The following is an 18,707-nucleotide window of genomic DNA, read 5'->3' as shown; positions in this document are numbered from 1 at the left end:
AGAGAGAGTTGCCAAGGTGTTGAAAGTAGAAGCCAGCTGAGTTTGTTTTTCTGGAGTGAGGAAGGCCCTTTGTAAGGTTGTATTTAAGAGGGCTCCCAAGAATACCATTTGTTGAGAAGGGATCAAATGTGACTTTTATGTTCACTGAGAATCCCAGTAGGAGGAGAAGACGTTGAACAAAGTCCAGATGTTGAAGCAGAAGATCTTTGCTGTCTGCCTGAATAAGGCAGTTGTCCAAATAGGGGTAAATCTGGATCCCCTGAAGTCTGCAGTAAGCCACTACTGGTGCCAGGCACTTGGTGAAGACTCTGGGCGCAGTGGATAAACCAAAGGGCAGAACAGAGAATTGAAAGTGCCTCGAACCTGCCTTGAACCTGAGGAATTTCCTGCGTTCTTGTCTGATGGGAATATGTAAATAGGCTTCCTTTAAGTCCAATGTCACCATCCAGGCGTCCTGAGAGAGCATTGGAATTAGCTGTTGCAGAGTAAGCATCTTGAACTTTGGAATTTCCAAAAGGTGTTTAACACAGAAAGGTCCAGAATAGGTCTCCAAGAGTTTTGTTTTCTGGGAACCAGAAACAGTCTTGAATAAAACCCTTTTCCCATTTCAGAGTGGAACAGGCTCTATGGCTCTCATGGCCAGAAGAGCATCCACTTGAGTTAAGGCCTCTGACCATTGAAGTTTTGGCAGATCTGGCCAACCATGAGTCCTTGGCAAAGTGTGAAAGTGGAATTTGTAACCTTTTAAAATCACATCCAATACCCATCTGTCCTGGGTAATATGAGTCCAATTTCTGTAAAAAAGAGACAGTTTTCCTCCGAGAGGGGCGTCCAGGTGAAGGGGTCCTGAAGCCCAACCGAGAGAGTCATTGAGTTTGCTTTCTTTGAGATTGGGATCTGTCTTCTCCCCTTCTAGGTGAAGAAGCAGTCCATTGTCTAGATCTGTAAGAGGCCTGGCCTTGACCACGACCTCTGGAGCGCCTATATCTTCCCCTTTGAGGCCTGTCAGACGTGGGAAAGGACCAATTTTAGAGGGCCAATTCCTGGAAAATCTAGGAGGCTGAACTTGCAAGAAATCTTTTACAGTCTGCATAGACTTTGCCTTTTCTTCCATCTTTTTAATAACTTCCTCAGCCTTAGATCCAAAAAGAACACCTTGTTGAACAGGGGCATCTAATAACTTAGCCTTAACCTGTTCAGGCAAACTTTGTTCACGAAGCCAGGCATGTCTCCTAATAACAGTACCAGAGGCAGCAGCCCTGCAAGAAGCATCCAAAGCATCAAAACCACAATGTAAGCTATGCTTGTTAACCTGTTCAGTAGCATGCAAAACATCCTGAAGTTCCTTATCCTCTGCACAAGCAGGAAGGGAAGCAAGCTTTTGCTTTAAAACAGACAAAAGAAAGAAATTGCTGATATTTAAACATATGAAACTGGCAATTTAAAGCCCTTACAGACAGGGTAGCAGAAGTATATACCTTTTTTCCCCACCTGTCTAAAGCACGAGAATCCTTCTCAGAGGGAATAGGATTTTTAGAAGTAGCAACCTTAGCAGCCTTAGAGCCCTGAGAAATAGTTTCAGGATCCAGAAGGGTTTTAAATAAAATAAATGAGAGTCAGGAACCCTATAAAATCTATCAGGCTTAGAAGGAGCAGGAGGCATGGAATCAGGATTCAAATTAGCCTCAGAAAAGCATCATCTACAATGTCCAAAACAGGGGGATAGCTAAAGGCCTATGCTGAGGAAGAAGAAGAAATTCTCTAAGCCTCTTCTTGGAAGCAGAATATTCCTGTCCTTCCCAATGAAAATGTTCCCTCATCTCATGCAAGGTTTCCCCAAAAGAAAAATCCTCAGGCGGAGAGGCCGAGGGTAAAGAGTCCTCAGCATCCGAATCCTCATAAGGGGGAAAGGAATAGTCCTGATCTGAGGAAGAAACAGAAGATACAGAAGCCTGGTCAGAGGAATCCAGAGTAACATCCTGTTGAGGCCTTTTCTCAGGAGGGGGGTGAGAACCCCTAATCATTGTAAGCAAATCTTCAGCCATCCTCAATAATTGCTTTTGTGTCTTGGGAGTGGATTCAGAAGCAGCTTGAGCTGGAACTTTAGACTTTACTGGAGTCTTTGTCTTTGCCTTTGAAATAGTAATGTGAGTAGGCCTGAAAACCCCCTCAGAAGCCAGTACCTGCACAGCAGTTCCGGACCCATCTGAAGGAGCGACGTCCGAAGGTCCTGCAGCAGTTAAAATAGTGGGCCTTGATGGCTCCCCATGGGAGTCCGTATCGGCCATCGGTTCAGAAGTGGCGGACGACAGGGGCTGCAAAAGCGCCTCACTGACGACAGCCGAACCGGACGCTGGCTCCAGCTGCAACGAGTCCTGTTTGGACCTCGGAGGCCTGTCTTTGTCTTTGCGCTTCTTTTGGACTCCGGTAGTGTCCGACGACATTCTATAATTGAAGCGTCTGCCAAAATAATTTAATTTAATAACACCATGAGGAATGGTGTTTTTTTTAAAGTTGAATATTGAAGTGTGTTTTTAGCAATTTCAAATGAGCCTTGTAAGCAGATGTTTTTAATGTTAATTATTCATCTAATGAACTTTATTGGTTGGTGCAGATCACATGTGAATATATTAGGTGTTTTCAAACATTACTTGTTAGTCTGAAGAAGTCTTACATATTGGTGGAGACGAAAACGCATTTGTGTACTTTAATAGCGTTTACGTTTTGCAGTGATTTGTTTCTTGTACCTGTAATAAAGTGAGTTGGTCATCGCTGGTGGACTGCTTCCGTGTTTTTGGATTTATTGGCTTTGTATTTAAAATAATTTAAAGCCCAATCGTACCTGCGCTTGATAGTACGAGAGTTGAACCTGGCACAGAACCGACAACAAGAAACGTCGTGGTCAGGGCCTAAGCAAGGTAGACAGTAAGAGTGGAAATCTTTATGAGGTACTTGTTTCCCACACGCTATACAATTATTAACTTTTTCTGACATCGGAGGAACAAGAAAAAGATTCCCCAACGGGGTACTTAGCTTTGAGAAGAGAAGTAAGAACTTCGGACCGACAACAACCAAATACGCTGTTCGAAAATCGCCAACCAACAACTAGCGAGCTGCTTTCCACCACACGGCAAGAAAGACTGGAGAAGATGGCGTCGGCTGAGGGCTATGTACCAAAGCGTACTGATGTCAGGGTACTAGCTTATACAGCCGACGCCGGACCCAGACTTTGGGATTCTGGCCGACCTCGGGCTGCCTGCCGGCAGGAGCACCCTACAGTTATGACTGCAACAGTGAAACACGAAGAACATCTAGAGGTAGGCCTGTGTGAGGGGGTTTTAGCAGGCAAGGCCTTAGAAGATTTTTAGCTGCTTTAGCCCTAGAAAAAGCCTTGATAGACATAGATGCAGGGGGCCTAGCAGCTCCACGTGCAGGAGTAGATATGTCTAAAGGAATAGTATCTGATAAGTCCTGGGAGCCTGCTACAGCAGGGGGAAATTTCAGTAACAGATTCAGCCATGCTCTGTGAGGCCTCGGCTATCGGAGGCATGCTTTCGGCCGAAGGAAGAACCGAGGACTCGGTTTCAGCCGAAACCGAGACACTCGCGGTTGGCTTAACCGTGGTTTTGGCCGAAACCGCAGACCGCGAGAGTCGGTCCTTTTCCTTACGCTTTTTAGCTAATTGTGAAGTCGGAGTCTCCGACGGCATTTTGTAAGCAAATGTGGGACCAAAAAACTCCTCTGCAAACTCCGACCGACGTCTAAGTGTCCGTCGGTTGAAGGAAGCACAGGCTAGACAAGCTGATACGTCGTGGTCTGGGCCTAAGCATGGAAGGCAGTAAGAGTGGAAATCCTTATGAGGTATTTGTTTCCCACAAGTTAAACAATTATTTACTTTTCCTGACATCGGCTGAGGCAAGAAAGAGTCCCCAACGGGGTACTTAGCTTTTTAGAAGTCTTCGGTAGTAGAAATCTCTGGATCTGACCGACCGGCACTTGAGAACAGCTTCTGCTTCGGGCACCACGCGGCAAGAAAGACTGGGGAAAATGGCGTCGGCTGATGCCTTTATACCCAATACACAGCAGCTATGACGTCGGGTGAAGTGCGACATCAGCCGACGCCAGACCCAGACTTTGGAATCCGGCCGACCGAAGGGCTGCCTGAGGCAGGACAACCCATATGTTAGGACTGCAGATGCATCCTTGAAGGACATCCACAATGTAAACTATGTTTGCTAACTTGTTCAGTTGCATGCAAAACATCCTGTAATTCCTTGTCCTCTGCACATGCAGAAAAGGTAGAAAGCCTTTGTTTTAAAACAGACAAAATAAATTGCTGATACTTGAACATATGAAACTGGCAATTTAAAGCTCTAATAGAAAGAGTAGCAAAAGTATAAACCTTTTTGCCCCACCTATCCAAGGCACGAGAATCCTTTTCAGAGGGAATAGGATTTTTAGATGAAGCGGCCTTAGCAGCTTTAGAACCCTGAGAAATAGTTTCTGGATCTGCAGAAGTGTTCTTAAATAAGAATGGATGGAAATCAGGGACTCTGTAAAATCTATCAGGCTTAGAAGGAGCAGGCGGCAAGGAATCAGGATTCAGGTTAGCTTCAGAAAAAGCATCATCCACAATGTCAAGCACAGGAGGAATAGCCAAAGGTCTGTGTTGAGGGAGAAGGAGAAATTCTCTAAGTCTCTTTTTGGAAGCAGAATAATCCTGACCTTCCCAATGAAAATGCTCCCTCATCTCATGTAAAGTTTCCCCAAAAGAGAAATCTTCAGGGGGAGAAGCAGAGGGAATAGAGTCCTCTGCATCTGAATCCTCATAAGGAGGAAAAGAGTAATCCTGGTCAGAGGAAGAAACAGAAGACACAGAAGCCTGGTCAGAGGAATCATAAGGTAAATCCTGTCTAGGCCTTTTTTCAGGAGGAGGGTGAGAACCCCTAATCATTGAAAGTAAATCCTCAGCCATCCGTAGTAATTGCTTCTGGGACTTGGGAGCTGAATCCGAAGCAGCTGGAGTAGAAACCCTTGGTTTAACAGGAGTTTTTGTCTTTGCCTTTGACTTTGTTGAAATAGTTATATGTGAAGGCCTGAAAACTCCCTCAGAAGCCGGTACCTGCACAGCGGTTCCAGACGCATCTGAAGGAGCGACGTCCGAAGGTCCTGCAGCAGATAAAATATTAGGCCTAGATGGCTCCCCATGGGAGTCCGTGTCGGCCATCGGTTCAGAAGTGGCGGATGACAGGGGCTGCAAAAGCGCCTCACTGACGACCATTGAACCCGAAGCTGGCTCCGGCTGCGAAGAATCCTGTTTGGACCTCGGAGGCCTATCCTTGTCCTTGCGTTTCTTTTGAATTCCAGTGGTCGGTAAAGTATTCGACGACATCCTGTAATTAAATCGTCTACCGAAATAGTTCAAGGCCCAATCGTACCTACGCTTGATAGTACGAGAATTAAACCTAGCACAGAACAGACAAGAAACGTCGTGGTCAGGGCCTAAGCAAGGTAGACAGTAAGAGTGGAAATCTTTATGAGGTATTTGTTTTCCACACGATATACAATTAACTTTCTGACATCGGAGGAGCAAGACAAAAGTTTCCCCAACGGGGTACTTAGCTTGAGAAGAGAAGTTGAAAACTTCGGACCGAAGTCAATCAAAGCACGTTGTTCTGAATACGCCAACCAACGACTTGCGAGCTGCTTTCCACCGCACGGCAAGAAAGACTGGGGAAGATGGCGTCGGCCGTCAGCTATGTACCTCTGCGTTCTGACGTCAGGGTACTTGCTGGTACAGCCGACGCCGGACCCAGACTTTGGGATTCTGGCCGACCTCGGGCTGCCTGCCGGCAGGAACACCCTACAGTTATGACTGCAACAGTGAAACACGAAGAACATCATGGTAAGAGACCTTGGGACACGGGTGGACAGTAGTCTCTCCTTTGATAATCACATTGCCACAGTGGTCAGGAAATCCTTCTACATGGCTCATCTCATCACAAAAGGTTTCTCATCCAGAAAAACAAAGAGGTCATTGTTCCCCTATACTCATCACTCATTAGAACCATTAGAGTACAATGCTCGTTTTGGTATGTACCTCACAAGACACCTACAACAATTGGAAAGGCCACAGAAATACCTCACAAAAAGGATTACTGGCCTCAAACAGATGCCCTATGCAGACAGTCTCAAAAAACTCCAGCTTTACTCCGTCGCATATCGCCTACTCAGTGGCGATCTCTGCCTAACATACAAAGCTATGTCAAACCCAGAGCTGTTGGACATGCTCCACTTAAAGAAATCCCAATCCCTCCGAGCTACACGCCCTAGGGACCTAAACCTTATCACCACAATAAACAGAGCATGCTGGAGGGATAGATTCCTGTCCCAGAGACTTCCCATACTCTGGAACAGACTACCTATCTATGTCAGACAGAGCTCATCATTAGCACTCAAGAAAAATCTTGATTGGATGGGAGATAGGAAATTCACCCCAGGGATCACTTCTGTGGCTCTGCTCGACAGGGCCACAGGAAAATAATTTTCTGGGGTGGCGAAAGCCAGAGTACATTTTTGGCTAGGCTTATATAGGCCCAAGGGCCAATAGCCTAGTACCCTCCTATGAACCTATATATATATATATATATATATATATATATATATATATATATATATATATCTATATATAAAAAGCCAGAGTACATTTTTGGCTAGGCTTATATAGGCCCAAGGGCCAATAGCCTAGTACCCTCCTATGAACCTATATATATATATATATATATATATATATATATATATATATATATATATATATATATATATATATATATATATATATATATATATATATATATATATATATATATATATATATATATATATATATTAAAACACACAAAATATACCTTCAAACAAAAGCAAATATACTTTATTTACTATGCTCAAAAGCATTTTTGGTGTAAGTATAGTAAGAGAAAAAACAGGGAGCTGGAGGGAGGGTAACCAGGACTGTAACAGTGAATACACTCGAACATCTACATTTATGGTAAGTGTACACACCTGTACTATGTTCTTTGTGTTTCACTGTTGCAGTCATTACATTTGGATAGATTCCCAAAGCTATGGTTGGGAGGATGGAATTATACAGCATTAGGACCAGCTACAAGGCCCTGCAGGACAGCAGTGGCAAAGCCAGCTCTGGATTTAGAAAAGAAAGGTAAATAGTAATGTTTGGTGAACATATGAACTGAGCTCCAGGTAGCAGCGTCTAGAATGTCTCTGGCAGGAACACCTCTGAGAAAGGCTGCAGAAGTAGATGCAGTCCTGGTGGAATGAGATCTGATCCCCTGGAGGATGGTTTTACCATGGTGCATATAGCAGAAACTAATACAATGGCTTATCCATTTGGAAATAGTCTGCTTTGTAATCGCCTTTCCTTCTGCCCCTGCAGCAAATGCCACCAGCAGCTGTTCAGACAGTCTTGGAGATTTTGTTCTGCTTAAGTAAAATCTAAGTCGTCTCTGTACATTCAATGAATGCAGAATCCACTCCCCCTTGTTCTGTGGTTTGGCAAAGAAAGTTGGCAAATTAATGGTCTGATTAAGAGCCACACTAAATACCAACCACCTCAGGCATGAAGGATGGACTGGTCCCGAGAGACACCCTGTCCGCATGAAAAATAATAAAAGGCTCCACTGCCATAAGAGCCTGTAATTCAGAAATCCTTCTAGCTGAAGTGACTGCTAAAAAGAAAGCTGTTTTCCAGGAGAGAAATTTTAGGTCTATAGTAGCAGCTAGCTCGAAAGGAGGGAGAGTGAGTTTTTCCAATACAAAATTGAGGTCCCAGGCAGGGGTTGAAGCTCTCCTGGGAGGTCTTAAGGTTTTTGGCCCCTCTGAAATACTGCTTTAGCAGAGGATGAGAGAAGAGGGGAGGGTTCTGTGTTGTAATGAGCTGAGATGGCAGAGGCATGGATTTTTATGGAAGAAAAAGACAGGCCTTTGTGAAGCATCTCAGTTAAGTATTGTAAAATCTGAGGAATATTGGGTACTGCTGTACTTATTCCTTGTGATTGGTTCCAGGCACATAATCTTTTCCATTTGTCAGCATAAGATTTTCTAGTACTAAGCCTTCTCGCCTCCAAAATGACATCCATCACAGGTTTGCTGAGGGATGCGAAGGGTGAATTTAGATGATTACCCATGCTGCAAGATTCAAAGTTTGGAGCAGAGTGTGCAGAACTTGGTTGTTCTGCTGAGACAGTAAGTAAGCTGTCTGAGGCAGGTGCCACGGTGGAAGGTATGAGACATTGTGCAGGAGTGGATACCAGTGTTGGCGAGGCCAGTCTGGAGCAATCAGAATCATTTTTGGTTTGTCCTGTCTGACTTAGTAGAACTTTGGAGGGCAGAGGCAGAGGGGAAAAAAGCATAAACTGACAGAGCATCCACTTTCCAAGCTTTTTTTGTGATGAGTTCTTGTGCAGAATTTGTCCAACTGATAGTTCTGGGGGTGAGGCAAAAAGATCCATGTCTGGACTCCCCCATTTGTATGTCAACATGTTGAAAATTCATGGTTCCAGTTTCCATTTGTGTGAGTCCATGAGATTTCTGCTTAGTTCGTCTGCCAGAGTATTCAGCTTTCCTGGCAGGAATTGAGCTTGTAGTTGTATTTGGTAGGTCAAGGTAGTGTTCCACAATGCCATGGCTAGTTTGCAAAGGGGGTAGGAATGTGTACCCCCCTGCTTGTTTATGTACCACATAACTGTGGTATTGTCTGTCTTTATCATTAATTGTCCTGGATGAAGGTAGTCCTTGAAGACTGTCAAGTGCATTCTGTACAGCTAGCATCTCTTTCTGACTGATATCAAGGTGCATTTGATTTGGGCTCCATTTGCCCTGAATGCACTTCCCTGCCAGATGAACCACCCCAAGCATAGTCTGATGTGTCTGTAGTTAGGGTTTGGGTGGCAGGGGGTGGAGTGAATGGCAGTCCTTTGTTTTGGTGGCAGGCCTCTGCTCACCATAGGAACTCTAGTTGCAGGCAAGGTATGATAGGAACAAGAAGTTATGTACTCAACATAACGTTCGATGTACGCAGTCCATCTCGCCTCACATTCTTACCCATGGGTTCAGAGCCGAACCTTGACTCCAACTAGGCCATACTCTAGCTCGAAGTCTTCAACTGGCTCGTGGCTAAGAGGTATCCCATGCTGCAATGCACCTATCCCCAGATATTGTTTGCTGCGAGCTCACATATACACACACAAACACACTGAGAGGAAGAACCAACTTAACACATCAAGGAAAGCTGAAAACAGAGACTCTACTTCTAGGTCCTCTAGGAGGGGGTAGGTGGGTGGGTTAGTAAGAATGTGAGGAGAGATGGACTACATACATCGAACGTTATGGTGAGTACATAACTTCTTGATGTTATGTAGTCCAATCTCGCCTACATTCTTACCCGTGGGACAGCGTCCCTAGCACCTAGACCTTGGGCGGATCACTGGAAAATACTCCTGAGCACTGTGGAACCAAATGAGGATCTGCCCCTTGATACCAGATCCAATTTGTAGTGACAAATAAAGGTGTGAGGAGATGCCCAAGTAGCCGCAGAACAAATATCATCCATAGACATCCTAGCCTGAAAGGCAGTAGAAGTAGACACCGAACGTGTAGAATGAGCCTTTACTTTAAGGGGTAATTCCTTGCCATTTGAAGTATAGATGAAGGAAATGCAGCTAGAAATCCATCTGGACAGAGTTACTTTAGAAACTGAAGTCCCTAGTTTATTGTCTGAAAACGAGACAAAGAGTTGATCAGATTTCCTAATATCTTTTGTTCTACGTAAATAGAAACAATTGTCTGTGGACATCTAGCTGATGAAACTTAAATTCTGCCTTGTTAGAGAATTCAGGGAAAAACACAGGCAGCTCGATAGACTGGTTGAGGTTGACCACCGAAGCAAACTTAGGCATAAAGGAAAGATTAGGTCTTAGCGAAACCCTATCCTTGTGAAATACCAAGTAAGGGGGCCAAACCGATAAAGCTTGGAGTTCAGAGACCCGCCTAGTCGAAGCGATGGCTATCAAAAAGACAGTCTTCCAAGACAAAAGTTTAATGTCACCGGTTGCCGTGGGCTCAAAAGGAGGCGAGGTAAGCTGCTGTAACACAAAATTAAAGTCCCATGGCATTACAGGATCAAAGATTGGAGGTCGAAGTAGCATAACACCTTTCAGAAAAGCCCTACAAAGTTTGTGCGCTATTAGATTGGGTTCATTAGCAACATGAAAAGTAGAAATGGCTGCCAACTGCACTTTGATAGTTGCTGCAGCTGATCCCTGGCTAAACAGTTAAGAAAGAAACTGTAAAACTGATGAGATGGGAGCTGTATAGGGATCAATCTGCCTTTCGTGAGCCCAAATGGAGAATCTTTTCCACTTACTGGAATAAATCATCCTAGTAGGCGGCTTGTGGGTGGAAGACAGAATATGAACCACCTCCAGTGAAAAATCATGAAGCCTGAATAGAGATGGAATTGGAGCAACCATGCTGTCAACCTGAGGGTCTGAATGAAGGGGTGGAACTGCCCTGACATACGAGTCAACAGATCTGGCTCTGGGTCCAGAATCCACGGTTCGTCCATTAGATAAGGGTGAAGAAAAGGAATATAAGAACTGTAGACAACACACCAACCGTTGAGAAAAACACTTTATAAAAAGGCAAAGATTTCGGGCAAAAACCCTTCTTCAGTACTAATACAAACATAAGTAAAAGCAATTTGCTTTAAATAAGAGCCAAAGAATCACATGACCGCAGCCAAAATCACTTGACACAAAATCAAAAAACTCAAAAAATTCATATATAAACGCAATTTGTAACAAAAATAACAAAATTTATACATAAGTAAACATCAGCAAACATATAAACATATAAATGTCTCTTCAATTACATAATTTAGTTTGTTGTAATTTCATTAATACTGGTTTTAAACTAGCAGCAGTATTCAAACCAGGTGAGCGATCAACCGCAAGCCTTAAAATCCACTCATATTCTTTGATCTCCAATAAGTTATTGATATCTCCACCTCTAAGAGATGGAGTAACTATGTCAATAACTCTAAATGTAAATCTATGTTCTACACCATATGATTTAATATGCTTATATAAAGCATTCTTCTCATTCCCCCTTCTGACTTCAGATTTATGCTCAATGACCCACTCCTTTAACTTGCGTGTGGTTTTCTCAACGGCTGGTGTGTTGTCTGAAGAAAAGGAAACCAGATCTGACAAGGCCAGTGTGGTGCAATCAGTACCATTTTGCTTCCCCAAGGACTGTGCTTTCTGAATAACCTTTGTTATTAGGGGAATTGGAGGGAAGGCATAGAGAAGACCGGAAGGCCAATCGTGAACTAGAGCATCCCTGGGTGCCTCCCCCTTCGGGGGAATAAGGGTGAAGTAGCTGCTGCATTTGGCATTGAGGGGGCTGGCAAACAGATCGCAGCAAGGCTGACCCCATCTGCGGAAAATCCATTCCGCCACTTGTTCACTCAGGGACCACTCATGAGGCATCAGAATAGCTCTGCTCAGCCTGTCGGCAATCACACTGGACTTACCCAGTATGTGCGTTGCCACTAGAAAGTGCCGGGAAGATACTGCCCACTGCCACACTCGAAGTACCTCTCTGCAAAGGGGATATGACCTGGTTCCTCCCAGTTTGTTCAGATACCAGACCACTGACATGTTGTCTGAGTGGACTGCAATTGTCTTATGAGGAAGAAAGCTTTGAAGTGCTTGCAATGCTAACAGCACCGCTCTCATCTCTAAGACATTGATATGCAAATGGATCTCGTGTTCCTGCCACGTGCCTTGGGACTGTCCTGCTGAGATAATGCCCCCCCCTACCCGATCTGGGAGGCATCCGTGGTCACAGTGGAAATCGGAGAAGGAAGAATGAAAGGCATACCCGTGTTGAGATTGCTAGTCTGAAGCCACCAGCACAGATCCTGCTTGCACCAGTTGGTTTTTACAATAAGACGGGAGAGCAGGAGATGTTGAAGAGACCACTGGGCAAAAAGTAGCCACTGAAGAAGCCTCATGTGTAGTCTTGCAAGAGGAACTAGCATAATTGTGGCAGCCATGGTCCCTAACAACTTGAGGACCACTTCTGCCTTGACCTTCTTCAGTGGTAGTACAGCGCAGAGCTGCTGCTGTAAAACCTGAATTCTTTCTTCTGGCAGGAAAACCCTAATTAGCACCGTGTCTAATTCGGAGCCGATAAAGGTAACAAGCTGCGAGGGCAACAATGCATACTTTTCCCAATTCAAGGTAATTCCCAGACTTTGGCACAATGCAACAGTGGCGTCCCTGGTCAGTGGTGTCTGATGGCTGGTGGTGGCAGACAGGAGCCAGTCGTCCAGGTACGGAAACACTTGGAATCCAGGACGTCTCAAGTGAGCCGTTACCACTGCCATGCATTTGGTGAACATCCTGGGAGCTGTGGTGAGACCAAAGGGCAGGGCGCGAAACTGAAAATGACTGGCTCCCAGCCAGAAGCGTAGGCGACTTCTGGATGCCCTGCCCATTTTTATATGGTAGTAAGCATCCTTGATGTGGATGGCGCACATCCACACATCTTTCCCTAATAACGAAAGAACAGACTAACGTGACCATGTGGAACTTGGACTTCTCTACATGAAGGTTCAAACGGCTGAGATCCAAAATGGGTCCTCGGGTCCCCTGTTCTTTTCGGCACCAAAAAGAAGGTGGATTAAGTCCCTAATCTTACTTGGTCTGAGGGGACAGGCTGGATGGCTCCATTTAACAGGAACTTTTGAACTTACAAGGTTGCGGAATTCCTTTGACTGGGTGGGACGTCTGGGATTCTTTTGTTTGGAGGGGGACATGAAAGAAAGGGAATATGATAACCTCTGGAGATTATCTCTAATACCCACTCATCTTGGGTGATGTCTCGCCAGGCTTCTGGGTATAGAGAAATGCGACCCCTGACTGGCTCCAGAGATGCACAGTCGGGCCTCTTCTCAGGAGCGCTGATAGGGAGAACCACAAAAGGAATTGTAGTCCTCCTGGCTATGGGGGCCTCTTCTGCCTTTAGGGTGGCATCTACCTGAATTTCCACCCCCTCCTCTGCCTCTGGAGGGGGAATCACTCTGTGCATCGTGAAAAAACCTTTGCGATTTTCTGAACCACATTTTCCCACCTTTCTGGCCCTTGGGATAAGATCTAGAAGGCACGGAAAAATGGACTCCCATTTTCCTTCCTGCTCGCACCTAGTGAGAGTGTCCTTCACCTTGGTTCCAAATAAGGATGAACCGTCAAGCGGCGCATTGGTGAAGGTAGACTTGAAAGCCTCCGCAAAGTTGTACAGGCGCATCCAGGAGTGTCTCCTAAGAGAGACTCCGGAACCTGCAGCTCTGCTCGCTCCATCAGCTGCGTAAGAGATCAGCCTCATGGAGGAGTTGGTAACAGAGTTTAGGGTAGACATCTGAGCATTGACTTTGAGCCACAGCATCAGAAACATTACCCTGTAGAAAATCTCAATTCCTTTAGGAGCTCTCTCTGGAGCCATGTAAAATGCAATAAATAGTTCAGCAACCGCAGTGTAAAGGCTGCTGAAGAGAACACACGCTTCCCATACCTGTCCATAGCCCTGGACTCCTTGTTAAGGGGATGGACGGTAGATGAAGTTTCTGCAAGTTCCTTCTTGGTGGCTGCTACCACCACCATGGCATCTACTGGAATGCCTTTTATAAGCAATTCTTTATCGGGGGGGGGGGGCACAAACTTGTTAGGTCTCCTAGGGACCGGTTTCAGTGTGTCTGGAGTTTCCCACACTTTGACAAACGAGGTCCAGGAGGTCATCGAACAGGGAGAAACCCAAGACGTGAAGGGTTGGGACCCATAGGCCTTTAGGAACACAGACTCCTCCTCAGAAGGGACTTTAGATGGCCAGTCGCCTCTCTGTCTCAGTAATTCCAAGATATCTGAAAAAGAGATAGTCAGAAGACGACTTGGGGGACCCCTCTGACTCCTCGAGGTTGGTGTTAGACTGAGAGACTCATCTTGGGAGTCAATGGGCTTCCTTCTTGCATACTCTTTCTGGGTGGCTCCTCAGGTAAAAAAATCCGGGGAGGCCTCAGAAAGCTGGGGACCACTCATGGAGGTATCCCTGAGACCTTAGGTCTCTGCTGTCCCTGGATAGAGAGTGATCTGATACTGATATCAGTGCTTGAAGGGGAAGAGTGTCGGTGCTGTAAGATGCAGCCAATGACCTGGCCAGCAAACTCCTCATGACCTCAAACGCTGATCCCCCGGCACCAAAGGTCAACTAACCACAGAAGACACCCTCAGAGCCGAGGAAATAAGGTCTGAAGCCGATGTCGGGTCCACGCTCACCCGAGCCGAAGCACAGAGAGGAAAGCTCGGAGCCAAAGATCGACCAGATACCTCCATCTCGGCTCTGACTGGCGAACTGTGAATCCTGGAAACCGTGGACAGCGCCGACTGGGTCAGAGCAGAGATCGGAGCAGAGATGCCAGAAGGGGCTAATGGAACCGACCTCGAGGCATCAGATGGAACCAACAGCTCTGGCTCAGAAGAAAGGTCTAGAGGAGGAACAGCCAAACATGAAGGGAGGACGGGCTCCGGAGCAGACTGGGCCGGAGCCGAAAGCAATTTAACCAGCACCAATGACTGGAGCAGTTTCCTCACCACTCGAAAAACTGGAGACCGGCTCCAAATTGAAATCGGTCACTGGTCCCAATAAACCAGGAGCTGATGTCGACATCGATGCACTGTCTTCTGTCGGCCCTGAAGCCAGTGGAGCCGAAGAAGCAACTGTAGTTCTAATGATTTTCTCCAGCGCTCAGAGGAGACTGACGGAGCCCAGAGAGCGTTTCTTAGAAAATTTTTTGTCCATCTTTTTGTCTGGTTTGGAAGGAGAGGACCTAAAACTGGAAGACCTCTCCAAATCATCTTCAAAGGAAGATTTCAGCAATCCCCTTAATATTACTCTTGCAGCACGCAAGGGCTGAAAGCGTGACAGAACAAGCAGGATTCTTGTAAATGAATAGCTCCCAAGCAATACACGCACACAGTGCCCATCCGTCAAATACATCTTGTTGTTACACCTGACACACTTTTTAAAGCCCGGAGGCCTGTGCTCTTTAGAATCTTTAGACATGTTAAAGGCAAGAACACACACACACACAGGGGGAAACGGTAGGGGCACCTTCCCCACAGAAACCAAACAGAGCATGGGAAACTAGAGCCTCTAACTTAAATGGCCTAGAGACCGCGGGATAACTACAGGGAGGAATAGGTCCTCTAAGTCAAACAGGCCTAGCCCAGGAAAAAAAGGGAACAAACAGTCACACAACAAAGAACCCGCTAACAAAAGGGATCAACCTGCTACACAACAAGAAACAAAAAACAGGGAGGACTAGGTCCTCTAACTGAAACGGGCCTAGCCCGTAAACACCAAGGGAAGTGGGATACCAAGAAAAGTTCAACTGAACCGGTCAGAAGCAAAACACACGCACTAGCTAGGAAAATAGCTTTTTGGAGCTACTAAGTTGAAAAATAAGTAGAAAAATTGTACTTGGCCACGGCCAAGAGCGAGACCACGTTGGAGATGTATGAGCGGCAAACGAGATCTGGGATAGGCTCATTGTAGCATGGGATACCTCTTAGCCACGAGCCAATTGAAGACTTCGAGCGAGAGTATGGCCCAGTCGGAGCAGAGGTTCAGCTTCGAACCCACGGGTAAGAATGTAGGCGAGATTGGACTACATAACATTCATTGTTTCCAGGCTGTGACAATGTTGGCTCCATAAACTTTTTAAGTACCACTGAAGTTTCCTCATATGTAGTCTTGCATATGGAATTAGAAGAATGCAGGAGGCCATGAACCCCAAGGCTTGTAGAATTTGTCTTGCAGAAAGCAGGGCTTTTGTGGCCACCTGTTTAAAGTAAGACACCAACTGAATTTGCTTTTCTGGCTTAAGGTAAGTCATCTGGGCAGTTCTATTCAAGCTTGCACCCAGGAATGTAATTTTTTGAGAGGGTACCAGTTGTGATTTCTTTTCGTTTATGGTGTACCCTAGACAAGTTAGAACCCTTTTTACAAATGCCAGATGCTTTAGAAGAACATCCTTGTTTTCTGCCTGAATTAGACAGTCATCCAGGTATGCATATATTTGAATATTTATTTGCCTGCAAAATGCAATTACTGGAGTCAGGCACTTTGTGAAGACCCTGGGCGCAGTAGCTAAGCCAAAGGGCAGTGCAGAGAACTGGTAATGCAAGTAGCCTGCTTTGAAGCGGAAGTATCTTCTGCAAGATTCCCTGATTGGGATATGCAGGCAAGCCTCTTAAGTCTAGAGTTACCAACCAGGCATCTTTGCCTAGCATAAGAAGTAACTGTTGAGTCAGCATCTTGAATTTTGGAAAGTCCAGGAATGTGTTTAGAGTAGATAAGTCCAGAATTGGATGCCATGATTTGTCTTTTCTGGGTACCAGGAAAAGTCTTGAATAGAAACCATGTCTCTTTTCCTCTTCTGGTACTGGTTGAATAGCCCCCATGTTCATGAGGGACACAACCTGTTTCTGGGCCTCTGCTCACTGATTTGGGGGCAGGTCTGGCCATCCGTTTGGGATTGGCAACGTGTGGAAATGAAATCTGTATTCCTTGGATACTATATTTAAAACCCATTTGTCCTGGGTTATAAGTTGCCAGTTTCGTACATGAAGTGCCAGTTTTCACCCCAAAGGGGCGGCTAAAAGTTATGTGCTTGGTGAGTGTAGCGGAGAAATCAGAGACCGTTTACTATAAGGAGGTGCCTTGTTGTTTCCAGATTTGGAGTTGGAGGCACCCCATTGTTTTGTTCTAAAAGTCCCTTGTGGCTGAAACCTGGAGCCTTTGGAATGTCTGGGTTTGACTTGAGTGGATCTTGAAGGAACTGGAAAGGACCAGTTCTTATTAAGCCAGTGTCTACTAAATCTTGGAGGTTGCGCTTGTAAGAAATATTTCACAGTTTGCATAGATTTAGCTTTATCTTCTATCTTTTTTTAAATTTCTACAGCCTTATTACCAAAGAGACGGTCCTGTTGTAAAGGAGCATCCAACAATTTTGCTTTAACATGATCAGGCAGAGTTTGCTCTTTGAGCCAAGCATGCCTTCTTAGCACAGACCCAGTTACAGCAGCCCTGCAAGAGGCCTCCAAAGAACCAAAATCACATTGCAAAGCAGGTTTTCCAACTTGTTCAGCTGAATGCAATAAATTCTAGAAATCTTTATTTTCCAAACAGTCAGAAATTAACATAATTTTCTGTTTAAGTAGTCCCATAATATGCTGTTTATATTTAAGCATATGAAATCGAGTTTAAAGCCCTGATTGCCAAGGCTGCAGAAGTGTAAACCTTCTTGCCCCATCTATCCAGTGCCTTGGAATCTCTATCAGAAGGGGTAGGATTTTTAGCAGTAGAGGCCCTTAATGCCCTTGGGACCCTGAGATTCAGGAGTATCAGGATCAGCAATAGGATTTTTGGAAAGGAATTTGTGGGAGTCAGGAACCCTGTAGTATCTGTCTGGCTTACAAGGAGCCGGAGGCAAAGAATCAGGAGCCATACTAGATTCTGAAAAAACACCATCAACAATGTCTAGTATAGCCAAAGGCCTATGCTGAGGAAGAAGAAGAAAATCCCTAAGTCTCTTTTTAGATTCAGAGAAATCCTGACTTTCCCAGTGGAAATGTTCCCTTAAGGTATGTAAAGTTTCCCAGAAAGAAAAATCCTCAGGGGGAGAGGCAGAAGGAATGGAATCTTCTGCAGAGTCCTCATAAGTAGGTATAGACAAATCCTGTTCATTAGAAGAATAATAAGAAATAGAATCCTGGTCACAAGATTCATAATAAATGTCTTGCCTAGGCCTCTTAGAAGGGGGGGGGGGGGGTTGGATACCCCTGATCAGAGTAATTAAATCTTCAGCCATTTCGATCATTTTTTTTAGGCATTGGGGCCTGCACATGTGGCCCAGGTGTCAGTTTTTTAGACATAGATTTAGATTTTGGCCTTAGTTTTGAAGATGGCATCGGTCTAACATACAAATCTGTAGGCCTGAAAACACCCTCAGAAGCCGGTGCCTGCATAGCAGCTCTGAACCCATCTAATGTAGAGACATCCACGGGTTCCATAACTGAAGCATCTCGTGGCATACCGGACTCTGAATGGGTCTCAGTAGAGGCCTGCAAATCAGAAGTAGCAGGTATCAGGGTCTGCGAAAGCACCTCACTGAGTACCAGCGAACTGGCGACTGGCTTAGGAGAAGCATCATCAGTTTTGGACCTCGGCGGTCTGTCTTTTTCTTTGCGTTTTTTAGGTATTCCGGTAGTCGGAATGCTAACAGACGACATTTCTGGATAATTAAATTGTGAGCGAAAATATACTGACGTTTAATAGTGTGTTGATTAAATTTAGCTCAAAACCGACAGCAAGGTACCTTGTGGTCAGGGCCTAGGCAAGGAATACAGTACAAATGAAAATCCTTATGAGGTATTTGCTTCCCACAAGTAATGCAATTATTAACTTTTACTGACATTGGTAAGGAGCAAGAAAAAGTTTCCCCAAATGAGGTACTTAGCTTTTAGTTGAAGACTTCGGTTCTGAAACTCGAAAAAGAAAAAGAAAATTTC

The 18,707-nt window shown here is 45.1% G+C and overlaps 1 protein-coding gene across 1 annotated transcript in view; it reads right to left on the bottom strand.

Moving 5' to 3' along the window:
• Positions 1–18,707, bottom strand: part of LOC122810606 (SAP domain containing ribonucleoprotein) — a 1,802,793-nt gene that overhangs the window by 1,212,894 nt on the left and 571,192 nt on the right. The gene's annotated exons all lie outside the window — the stretch shown is intronic.

This window comes from Protopterus annectens, chromosome 9.part0 (assembly GCF_019279795.1).
Source record: "Protopterus annectens isolate FY-2018-M chromosome 9.part0, PAN1.0, whole genome shotgun sequence".
Classification (NCBI taxonomy): Eukaryota; Metazoa; Chordata; order Ceratodontiformes; family Protopteridae; genus Protopterus; species Protopterus annectens.
This window is presented reverse-complemented; position numbering and strand designations above follow the sequence as displayed.